General features: G+C 35.5%; 1 long non-coding RNA gene across 1 annotated transcript in view; it reads right to left on the bottom strand.

Moving 5' to 3' along the window:
* Window positions 1–4,745: 4,745 nt before the first annotated feature.
* LOC107317350 overlaps window positions 4,746–12,925 on the bottom strand; it is a 28,502-nt gene continuing 20,322 nt past the window's right edge. Inside the window, exon 4 of the long non-coding RNA XR_001556834.1 lies at window positions 4,746–6,147. This is a non-coding gene — a long non-coding RNA (uncharacterized LOC107317350). The remainder of the gene's footprint in view (window positions 6,148–12,925) is intronic.

Here is a 12,925-nt window from a genome sequence, read left to right as displayed (position 1 = left end):
ATCCAACTAGGATTTAAAAATCAACATAGCATCATGTGTGTTTAGGTCCCAATGTCTAAAATGTAGATATTAGCAGTGAACAAAGAAATTGTGTACATTGTTATTGTCCAGCTTATCCAAGGATTACACTGATTGACAGAAATGTGTGACTACAAAAGTATTTCAAGATTTTCTGATGTTTTTCTCCTCCTTCTTCAGTTGACAATAATTTGATGAATGAGATAAGACATCCAAGCTGAATATCTTGGTAAAACTACTTTTCTAGCCACTCTAAACCCAGTGTATTACATACTGTGCAAAACTAATCTAACTGGCAGTTCAGCATTTATTACTGGAAATATCTTCTGAGGAATTGTGCTCATGAAAAATTTGATTAAAAGAAAGCTGTATTTGTAAATATATGCTAAAAACTGATCATGCAGTACCTGAGAACAAGGCACAATGCTAGAACAGTATAAAGAAGATAAACTGGAAGATCCAAGGCAAAAAGTGAGTATATAAGAAGTTATTATATATGAAATGGAGACATTTGTGTGATTATTATTATTATTATTTGTAACTAAATTATTAACTCTAACTAAAGGACAATCAACAACTGTGAAGAGAAACCACATCTAATTAATAAAATTGCTACTCCGTCTCACTAACTTTCAACCTCAGAAACCAATGTGTTTTTGTTAGTTGTGAAATGTGTCTGGGTCTGCTGATCAATTCTCTCTTTTAGATACTCACAAGTGCTTGGTGTTCTTTAGTTTAAATTAATTTTCCCAATCCAAAATGGATGAGCTGTTTAATGCGATTATTTAGTACTTTTTGAATGACTGTGTTTGTTTGCAAATATTCTTTGGTCTGTACTCTAAAGCAAAGCTGATGTCGCTTGCAGAATCATTGTCTCTTTGAAATAATCAGGAGAAAAATGTGATCTTTTCCTCAGAATAATTCTTATGACTAAAATGGTGGATGCTTTGATATATCACAATCTTCTAATTTAAATGCAGTTTTGTTGAAATCTTTCATAGTGAAACTGGAGAGTTAAAAACAGCAAATTTGGTAGTTTAAAAAAATTTAGTGTTAGCACTCACTAATAATATTAAAAAGAATGAAAACTAATACTTTTGTGTATTTGGACAAACTTTATCAGATGATCATTCATATATTTCAGAATTTTACTATGCTTTAGCAGAAGTTTTTTTAGCAGCACATTTTGTCAGTGCACAACACCCAGCACAAAATAAATTACAAATTATTATCTGCCATAATAGTGCTGGCAACACTAAAGAACTCAGTTGAACAGATACTGTTTCGAAGTTGTTAACGCAATTGCATAGAACTTTTGGGATCCTAAAATATGTACCTGCTTTTCAAACTCTCATCTATGCTTACACAATTTTTTTTTAAAGATCTTCAGAATCTGCATCTTCTGAAAGGTGACAGTGACATCAAGGTCTGGCAGAAATGAGAGTAGAAAATTTTCTTTTAATATCTAGCGAATGATTTATGTCATATGAAAATATTGCATAACAAACATATTTACTGAAACAAGTTATGTGTAGGGATATCACATAAATTTCCTTCACTTCTTATTATGAAAACTAAATCCTGTACTCTCTGATGATCAGAAGATATCTTCATACCTTTTTTTGAATTACTTTGGTAATGTATGGTACATATGGCATCTTGTACAAAGTTAGGGTTGGATGGGAAATTCTTAATAGAGCATAATTAAGTTATTGAGATGGATTAGATTATGGTTGCATGGACAGCTGGTATTGAATTTAAGGAGCTAAATATAATTTATTTATCACAAATATAAGTTTTTTAAAAAGTCTCTGCAATTGGATTGATCTCAACTATTTGCTTTCTGTGTATTAAAATAAATGCTTTACATAGTAGTTATGAGCACAAGTTAAATAAGGGTTATGAGTAAAAAAGATAATTTAAAAAATAATTTTATAAACATGTTAGTAGAACAAAATCACCTTTTGATGTAGCAAGATATTTTATGCCAGAGAGTCATATTGGTCAGTATCTACCAGAAAAGTGGAGTATTTCCCTTAAAAGAATCTTTTTAAGAACACCTACTGGAACTTGTGATGAATACAATTTTTTTTATTCTACTCCAAAGTTATCTGTCTCATTAGCATCATGGGCTGATGAAGACTCTGTTTCTGCTGCCACATCTCCCTCTTTGTAGATGCCAGAATCTCACCTGAGCTTTATCAAAGAATCAAACAATGGCTTGGGTTGTAAAAGACCTAAAAGATGATCCAGTTCCTGGATCACCTTGCCGTGCTTTGGGCAAGGTTGCCAACCACCAGATCAGTCTGCCCAGGGCCCCCCTCCAACCTGCCTTGTCAGGGAATTTTTACATAATGCATCAGCTAGTTTTGGGAGAGATGAGAGTGATCCAGAGTTAATTTATTTGCTTATGATTGCAATATAATTATGAAAACTTTGTCAGTACAAGTGATTTTTTAATTTATACTTGTATTAACACTGCCTCACTTCCAGACACAAGCAATTGGGTCTAAGCTGGTATCATTGCTTACAAGTTGTCTGATAGTGTTAGTAACAGTAACAAAAAAGGAAAAATACACTTAGGATTCCTGACTGACGCTGCACAAAATGAGCTGCCCTATTCGTTACTCACCTTAAGGATTACATGACAGCAGAGTAACCTTAAGCTTTTCAGTGCAGAAAAACAACTATATGAAGCACCATTCTGTTCATAATCTTAGCTGGTAGTTTCTCTTTCTCTTTTCTATTTTTTTCTTTTTTCTTTTTCCCTCCTATAATGTTCTTTCTTTATTTCTTCCGGTAATATGAAGTGAGGAAAAGATTCTCCCTTCCCCTATAATGCATGTCAGCCAGAGTATAAAAGACTGCCTTACTAATTTGGTTGCATTTGACACCAAACCCTGCAGTGGTCTGTATGACAATACCAATGGAGAACAAGTATCCAGGATCCTAACATAATATCAATGCAGTGATGAATAACAACGAAGGAATCAAGTTATCCATACAAGACAGTAGATCTGAAGCTCCTTAATTGCTAGCAGCAACAACACAGATATTTCTCAGTCCATCCTGTAAGAGATGAACTGATGCCAAACAGTCCTTAATTAGGTTTTTCGGATCATACAATTTGCTGCAATTTGTGTCCTTAAGCTACTCTGAGGAGATATTGAAATGTAATAAGCTTTACTGTAAAAGATATTAGGAAGATGGTGCCCCTTGCTTGGAATGGAGAGCAATCTTTATATCTGCTGCTCAGGAAATGTATACAGAACATCTGCAGTCTAACAGCTGTGGAACATCACTTTGGCTAGATCAAGGGCTTAAAATGTGCTTAAGTAATCTACCACAGCTCTTATTTTTAAAAAGTACATCTGTGCTGACAGTTTTTCCACCAGCATACTCCCATACATGTTAAAACAATAAACAAACTTGACTAAAATCAAGGTGATAATGGAAGATACTAGAAAGCTCCAAGATAATTCAAGTTAAATCATACTTGCTTAACACTTCAATATAATTAATGACCACAGAAGAGACAAGAAATGTTTCTCTCAAAGCCATAAAGCTATCTTGGTTTATTGCTATTGTTATGCCTGTGCAATGCACCCCACTAATACTGAGTTGTAGTAGTTCTGCCTCTGTGAGCTCTATAAAATATATGGTGATAACAATGAGCATATTACATTTTTGTTTTCATGATTTAAATGTTTTCTTGCTGGGGTATAATTGACATTCAATTGTCACTCATCACATAGAGGCTGGTAAAAGACTTGGAAAAATCAGTAGGGAGCCTCTGTTCGTTTAATAGTTTGTGTTTCAAGATCATAAGCTACATACAGAAACTAAACCATTAGACTTATATATATATATTTGTAATTATTTCAAGGATAGTTTCTTTGCATGTCATAAATTGATTTTATCTTTTCTTAAATGATCTTTTTGACATTATAAAGTTATTAGAAATCTATTTACCAATGCAATCATGCAAGGAATAACATCTTCCAATGAAGAAACATTGCAAGGCTGTAACGAGAAACAGTATCTTTGCTTAAAAATGAATATAGTACAAGCTATCAGTTCAAGTATGGGAAAAGTATAATACCTCCAATAAGAGAAGGATTTGTGTCACTCGATGTAAAGACATCACTTTGAAAATGAAGTCTCTCTTCTCTTAATAATGTCTTACTTTGATTTGCCTTACAGTCCTTCAAGCAAGCTCACACTCTTGCAATATAATCTTGACACGCATCTCATTTTATGTTATAAAATGACAAATGTAGTAATAAGAATTAATTAATATTTTTCTCAGATATTTAAAGATCAGTTTATAACTCAAATGCTGTGCGAAATTTTAGCAGTAGCTAACTTTTGAGTATTTCCAATACAGAGATTTTTAAAAGAGAATTAATGTGTAAAAAATATAAATATAGGGGAAAAAACAAGATCTGTGTTGCTAAATGATTATGATTACCTTTAGGACACTATAATTAGAGACTACATTGGCATTTTACACTGCTAAAAATATTGAATAAAATTTCTGATAAAACATTTTGATATATTTTTTTAATAGTTACCAAAATAAATCAGTTTAAAGCTAACTCAAATTTATCAGTTCATTTTGCGTTTGAATTTCTTTAACATGAAAAGAGATTGTACGGTCTTTAAAGACACTGTGAACCTTTTCTCCAGACAATAAATAAATAAATCTGTAATCATTACCACGTGTTTATAAGACAAAAATATTTACAATGCCAGAAAACTTCATTAAAACAATTAATTATTTTAGGTTATGTTTCAAGACCTGGAAACCAACAGGACTAACATAGATAAATTGCCATCATTTTAACGCTAAAAAGAATGGAAACAAAAAATATTTAGTTTCAGGAACCATTACTAAATTATTTGTGAAATAAATATACTAACTTGGTCAAGGGAAGGCAATGAAATTATAATTAGGGTTAGTTGGAAGGACAGGAAAAAAGAAAATAAACTTAGATAAACTGCAAGTATGAAAGCTGAATGTTTGCTAGACAAATACGATTCTTGAAATAGAAAAATATTTCAGATTAGTGAATGAAGAAAACAGTGCAAACATCATGTAAAGTATTTAACACAGCATTTTGTAAAATCCTGCACTCAAAATTAATCTAAATTATCATGGTTGAAAGATTTACAAGAATTTTAAATAAGCTAAAGAACTAAGCAAAAAGCTATAAGGAAAGAAAGATGATGTATTGGAAGAAGCGCTGATTTTAGAGCTACAAAAATAATTGATGTTTCCAGTCTTAATTAACTTCTTCCTTAATGGTCTGGAAGGAGAAATACACAGTATATAAATGAGTTTTCAATATGATACTAAATGGCATTAAAATGCAAACACCAATATGAGTAGAGGAAATAATAAGAAAGTAGGTCTTGAGACATTATACTAAAGAGGTCTACAGTAAAGTACTAACTTAGAGAAAGTATAAGTTACAACACATTTAGAAGAAAAAAAAATGATTTAAATGGTGATAGAAATTAAAACAGAGAATCCCTAGAAAGCATGTATGGCTATGTACATACATCTCTATGGGAATGAAAACAAAGGATGTAAACAGTGGTTCTCTACAGTGCAAATTACAACTACTATGGACTGACATTCTCTGAAGAGCTTTCAGTTTCCAGATGATTTTCAAAGAACCTTGTTATTATTGTTCCAGGTTTTACATTTGCAGACTTAGTGTTAAGCAAAGGCAATCTGTCTGGCCAAAGGATCACTGACAACCAAAACACCTTCAGTGTTTTGCACTTTGTTAGGAGATCGTTCACACCTTAAAGTGCACAATTATGTTTTCCTCTTTTTATTCGGCTAGGGATTCTGTTCTATTTATCCTTTCATCCTCAGGTAACTTCTAATTCACTCCTTATGCTTTGCTCATACTTACATCTTTTATAAAGCTTCTTAGTAAACAGTAGTTTCATCATCCTTTTATTTTCTAGATACATCACCCTGAACCTCTGAGTCCTTTGCCTTGTTCTTCTGTCCTGAGAACAATACTCTCCTGCACCTTGAAAAGAATTTCATCTTTAAAGATGATTCTTACATGAATTCTTTGAACTTCAGGATGGTCCTGTCTGCCCTCATATCTGCAAGAAGAACATTTAAATTTCACATGCAAAAGACATAAGGACAAATAGAAGAAAGTAGCTTCTCATTTGTATGGAAAGAAAATAAATCTCTGATCTCCAGCTTAAGTAAAATGCATAAAACTGAATTTTCTAAGCTGGAAATTCTCAGTAGAAGAACAATACAGGAAAACCTGCTGCCAAGGAAGATTTGGATCTGCCAGTCACAAAGCACTTGCTCTAGAGCTGCCTGTCAAGTGCAATTGTTTGGCCTGGGAGATTGTCCTTACATTGCTTGATGGCTGTTGCTGCTTTTCACATGTAATATGACTCTTCTTTCCTAACTGCTTTTCAACTGTACCGTGATTAGCCGCTGCTATAAATTACAAGTCTGTGTTCCGAGGTACAATTGCTAAACTCAAAAATTACATGGACCTGTATAGCAGCTTTGCATTATTGCTTTCTAGGCCTAAACATACAGACAATGTCTGTAACACTGTCAAGAGAAATGAATAGTATAAGGATTACATTGTAAAACTCCATATTAATAAAACTTAAACTCAACCTGGATCTTGAGATAAAAATAAAGGAAGTTACTGTACTACCTGTTCTTAAGTGCTCATTTTCTAGAGTCCTGTTAAAATAAACCAAGGTATTTTAGGAAATGAGACAAAATTGTTGAGCTTTTTAAATAATAGTTTTAAATGTGATTATCAGCAATGGCATTTCTAATACAATGCAAATGATTTAATAGAACAAGTTAAAGGCTTTTAATTAATGACTGTCATTATCCTAATCCTATCTTCATTTCTTTTTTGCATGGTTTACAGTGTTTGATCAATTCCCACTTAATAGAAGTCCTTTCTAATTTCTCAGATAAAAGGAAGCAGATAGCCCTGCCTGTACATCTCTTGCTATTTATTTGTATTTTATGTTATATCACAACTTCCTAAAATGGAATTTTTGTGATTGATTTTCTGTGATTGATCACAGAATTGCTTTTGGTATTCCAGGCCCAAAGCGCTGTGAAGTATCTCAATTAATAGCCTCTGGCCACCTACACTTACCTCAAAACATACCCGAGGCATGTATTAATAGACCAATAAAACATGAACTGTAATATCTTAATGTCATATTCCTATTCTGTGTGAACAAGCTCACTCCCCAGATTTGCCACAGGCATTCTGGAGTCTCATTTCTATGTTTTAATCTCTGATAGATTTTATCCACTTTCTGACAAATCATGAATGCTGGTATAAAGTCTTTTATTTTTTATTTTTTTAATTTTTTCATGCTCATTAATGCTTTAGAAAAATAGAATCAGCCATTTGGTTTTCCAGTGTCTTTTAATCCTACTCATTTAAACAGAATTCATTGATATAAAAATCACACGCTTCTCAATGTTAAATGGAAATGGAAGAAATGGAAAAATTCTAATCTACTTACAATTCAGCAAGTTCTGTGCTCAAGAGTTTTAACGTACAATTAAATAAATGTTTATTTGCAAATTACAAGTCTTCCCATAACACTGGCATACTTTTAGCAATAGAAATTACGTAAACGCTGAAAATCATGATCCTTCATAGGGGACACAATTTTTGGACCCTGCAGTAATTCACTATATCACAGAACTTCCCCATCTAGAGGTCATGTTAAGACAAACCTGCATATTAGTGGAACGCCCCCAAAATCTATCACATTAAATAACAAAATCTCATTTTTTTTTCTCTTCCACACTGTGAGTCACACAGCTCCAGATAAAGAAACAGTCTCAAAAAATCCATTTTGATCTTAACCTACCAACAGTTTTATACATATATATTTACTAGCAATATTTATGAACATACTTTAATCACCAATGCCCTTAGACAAAAACCTTCTGATTAACATTACTTAAAGAATGGCCAAAAGTTTCACAGAATCACAGAATTATCAAGGTTGGAAAAGACCTACAAGACCATCCAGTCCAACCATCACCAATACTTCCCAATTAAATCATATCCCTCAACACAACATCCAAACGTTTCTTGAACACTCCCATGGTCGGTGACTCAGCCACCTCCCTAGGCAGTGCATTCCAATGCCTGACTACCCTTTCTGAGAAGTAACACTTCCTAATGTCCAGCCTGAATCTCCCCTGGCACAGCTTAAAACCATTCCCTCTAGTTCTGTCATTGATTACAGGAGAGAAGAGGCCAACCCCCAGCTCACTACAACCTCCCTTCAGGAAGTTATAGAGAGCTATAAGGTCTCCCCTGAGCCTTCTCTTCTCCAGGCTGAACAATCCTAGCTCCCTCAGCCGCTCCTCATAAGGCCTGTGCTCCAGACCCCTCACCATCTTTGTAGCCCTCCTCTGAACACGTTCCAGGGCCTCAATGTCTTTCTTGCAGTGAGGGGCCCAAAACTGAACACAGTACTCGAGGTGCAGCCTCACCAGTGCTGAGTACAGGGGGACAATTACCTCCCTGTTCCTGCTAGTAACACTGTTTTTGATGCAAGCCAAGATACCGTTGACCTTCTTGGCCACCCGGGCACACTGTCAGCTCATGTTCAGCCAAGCCTCAATCAGTATCCCCTGGTCCGCTTCCTCCACACAATCCTCCAGCCACTCCGCCCCAAGCCTATAGTGCTGCCTGGGGTTGTTGTGGCCAAAGTGCAGAACTTGGCATTTGGTCTTGTTGAAACCTCACCCCATTGGCTTCAGCCCAGCTCTCCAGCCTGTCCAGATCCCTCTGTAGGGCCTCACTACCCCCAGGCAGTCTGTCATCTGCGTACTTCCTGAGGGTGCACTCAATGCCCTCATCCAGGTCACCAATAAAGATATTGAAGAGGACAGGCCGCAGCACTGACCCCTGGGGAACACCACTCGTGACTGGTCACCAGCTGGATTTAACTCCATTAACTCTTTGAGCCTTACACTCTAGCCAGCTCCTTACCCAGCCGAGAGTACATCCATCCAATCCACGGGCTGCCAGCTTCTGCATGAGAATACTGTAGGAGACTGAGCGTCAAAGGCTTTGCAGAAGTCTAGGTAGACCACATCAACAGCCTTTCCCTCATCCAACAGATGGATCACTATATCATAAGTTTGAGTGTTGTTGGTCTAGTAACCAACAGAATAGGATGCAGAGCTGATGCTGAGTTGCAGAGTGTGGTGCCTAAACTGGTCCCTGCCAAGTTCCACAAATGCACCAGGTTAGCCAACAATGGGACCTCCTCACACTTTGGGAAGCAGACAGTTTTGGGGTAGTATTGTGGGGTATGGGCACAGAGGTGCCCCTCACAAGTATGTCATCTGCCTCCTCTACTTCACCAGACCTAGCAACAACAATCAAAGATAATATACCAACCCTGGAGTCCAACTGTGAGAAATTCCAATCAGTATCAAAGTAAAGGGTAATCACATTTTAAGTTCCAGTCTCTCAGAATGTCAAATATTTCTCCATTCTAGTCTTCAAGTTTTTCACATAGCAATTAAACCCATTTTCCATAGAATCTCAGGTTTTCCATCCTGGGAATTGGTCTGCTTATGTTTGCATTGGCATGTGGGCATATAACATAAATGTGAAATATTTGACATAAAATAGAACTATAACAATTGCTAGTGATTATCACTGTGACTCCAGTCTAACACTCCTTATTCACATAAACCTGACGTTGCTATTGTGGCTATTTTTCTTTCAACAAAGAACTGAGTATAAACTCAACTATGAACAAGTTCCTTGAGATTTAAGGCAGCACCTTTTCTTATATAAAGAACTGCAGATATTTATGTTAACACTGAAATAGTATCAAATAGCATATTAGTGTCAGACTGAAAAACCACAAGTCTAGCCAAGTGCATTCTCAGCTCTAGTCAAGTTATTGTCAAGTTTCCTGACCAAAAGACCTGAGCGTTATGCAAAATGAGACAAGAGCTGGCTGAGACACATAATCCATGTGCATCCTCTTGTCAGTTCCAGAATAAAATTCTGCAGGACATACAAACACAGGCATTAGTTCAAAGTATTGAACTGAGCTTTAAGTCATTGTAATGAATATCTTGATATCTTATTAGGAGGTGCATTTGCTCACACATCATTTACTGAAGAACTATTCTGTAAATCTAGTACCAAATGATACTTGGCTGAGAGTCCCTTCCACACCCAGGTTATTTCTCAAGCACAGTTTACAAAAAAGTCTGTGGATTTAAAATAGTGTGTTGGTCTAGTAAATATTTATTCAGCAATTATTCCCATGATGGTAAATGTAAAGATTACCAAAAGACCTATGGCACGTAAGATCATATGATTTAAGGTAACCAGTGATTTATGGCATTGTTACCTTCCATCATTGAAGAAATGAGGCTTGAGACTGACTAATGTTTCTATTTATTTTGCTTGCTGGAAGCATTTATAACTTTCTCCCGGGATTTTTCAGAACTACACTGTTTGATATTCCCAAACTCTTTTTACAGGTTTTTTTTTTTGTTTTTTTGTTTTTTTTTAAATTATAGTTGAATAGAAATAAAATCTTGGGAATACTTCTAATTTGCTTAACTCCTTCCTGCTATGTCTTGTTAAAATTATTCCTAATTCATTCTTGAGAGGAATCGGCCTATTTGCCATCTAAGAAACCTCAAGAACTACTCTTTACTTCATTCTTTTATAAAACTGATTATTGCAGGGATCAGCTAGTGTACAGACACTTTCTGAGCAGACAAAAGAAGCCATAAGATGTGACAGAAAACATGAGGTTTCCTTTGTGGGGTTTATCCCAGGTCACTGTAAAGAAGGCACAGTGGGAAGGTTGCAGTCCCCACACCCCCTGGCCAGCTGCCATTTATCTGATGGCTCTGACACCGAGAGAATAGGGCTTGGGGCTGTCCCCAGAGCTCCTAAATGCTCAGCAGCCATCTGCCAGCACAGCCCCAGAGGTGCCTCTGCTGATCATTGTCACCTGGATACATGCCTTGGGGATTGCAATAAGAAAAAAACATATAAAAATAAAAAGAAAAAGGAAGAATTAAGAGTTTGATCTTCCCTTGAAAAGTAAGAGATCTAGTCTGTATGAACTAACAAGCGAGTTCTCACTGGTACTGTTACTGAATTGCCACACATGGTGATGTGGCTTTCAAGTAATGGAAAATACATTCTTGAAACTGCTTTACTACCCCGGATAGAGTGACAATGAGTTGTTCCTTAATTTATGGATTGCTTGAGTAAGGAATCAAAGTATAAAATGTCTTTTGTAATGAGTAGCAGCCTCAGAGAATGCTTCAACCAGGGACAGCTGCTGACTTGTTTATGAGGTCAAAAAGACATACCAATGTTGCCTTCTAAGCAGAGCTTTCAGTTACATTCAGTCATTTGTTATCTTGTATTGATAAAGTTAATGCAGAGAATCAAAGACAAGCTTATATCACCAGTAAATATTATGATCATATACATCTGCAGAACACACAAACTCTGTCGTCACTTAACTAGAGCTTTTAGAAAACCCAAACACTGTACTTGATTTATGAAAGTGGTAAGACATTTTTTTCTATTGATGAAACACACAGCATAATAAGAGTTAAAAATTAATTATTATGCACAAAGTATTTTAGCTGAGGTCATAGTTTATAAGGATATCCAGCTCTTTAATAGTTATCTTAGCTCATATATTTCAAAATATTTAATTAAGATGGCAGAAATTATTTGAAAAAAAATAATAAAATTATTAAAAATTATTAAAAACTTTCTATCAGATAGGGAGACTGAGGCTCCCAGTGAGTTAGAGCTGTTTTCTTTTTAATTAAGTCAAGTAGCAAAAGAATTATTTCCTCTGTCACTGGCTCCTTCACCTTCATTGGAAATTGGAAGTTTGCCCAGAGCAGCTAAAAAGATTCCTAACATCCCATGTCCCTCCAAAAAATTTCCTAAGCGATTTTAGCAATTAAAATAACATTAAAATCCTGTCTAAATATCAGACTGCATGTACTTCTCTCAGTTCCCTCAGCATTTATAGGTATTCTTGACCTTGTTCCTTTTGTCTTTCAGTGATCTGCCCTTCTCTTGGCACAGCATGTGGTCTTTCTCCACCCATTCACACAGTTAGGGTCTGTCTCCTAGAAGTACTGCTCCACTGGCATCCGGTGGAGTTCCCAGTGTATCTGTGAGCCACACTGAAACTTTTTTTTGTTAAGTCATGCTCTGAATTCATTTGTTGGGTTCAGGATTATTTCACTTTTTCAACATCCTGTTCAGAACACAGAAATTGTAAAATGTTTATCATAAGATGTGACTGCACTTCTTTAAGATGTACCTGAATAGTGGTCACCTGGGCTTAATAACCTTCATCATCTCTTGTCAGGGAGGCATTTAAGTAGCTCTAACTTCACACATCCTGATGCACTTACTACTAAAGCAGTTTTAAAACTCTTTCAAAATTGTAAGCATACATAGACTCATGAAATCGTCAGAAAAGTACAGTAAATTTGCCATGATACTTTTATAGTTATGGTAGATCTTAATGCATACTTCTGGAGGTAAACTTACCTGGAAGCCTAGATAATCCTACAGAGAATCAATTTACTCTATTTGTAAATCACCTCAGAAAACACACTACAAACACACAGCTTCTTCTAGTTGTTTTAGGAAAAAAAACCTCAATACTACATCTGTGTTTATACCAGAATAAAGAAGCAGAGTAGGGTCCTAAGCTTTTGCTGTTTATTAGAATTTTTTTTCAGTAGAAAAAAACTTTAAGAACGATGCACTCCTAGATAAATAAAAAGCCCATTATGGTTTATTGTAAAACAAACTCTGTTCTGCTCTTC

The sequence above is a fragment of the Coturnix japonica genome, chromosome 8 (assembly GCF_001577835.2).
Source record: "Coturnix japonica isolate 7356 chromosome 8, Coturnix japonica 2.1, whole genome shotgun sequence".
Lineage (NCBI taxonomy): Eukaryota > Metazoa > Chordata > Aves > Galliformes > Phasianidae > Coturnix > Coturnix japonica.
Note: the sequence above shows the minus strand (reverse complement) of the source record. Positions and strands in the feature narration are given on the sequence as shown.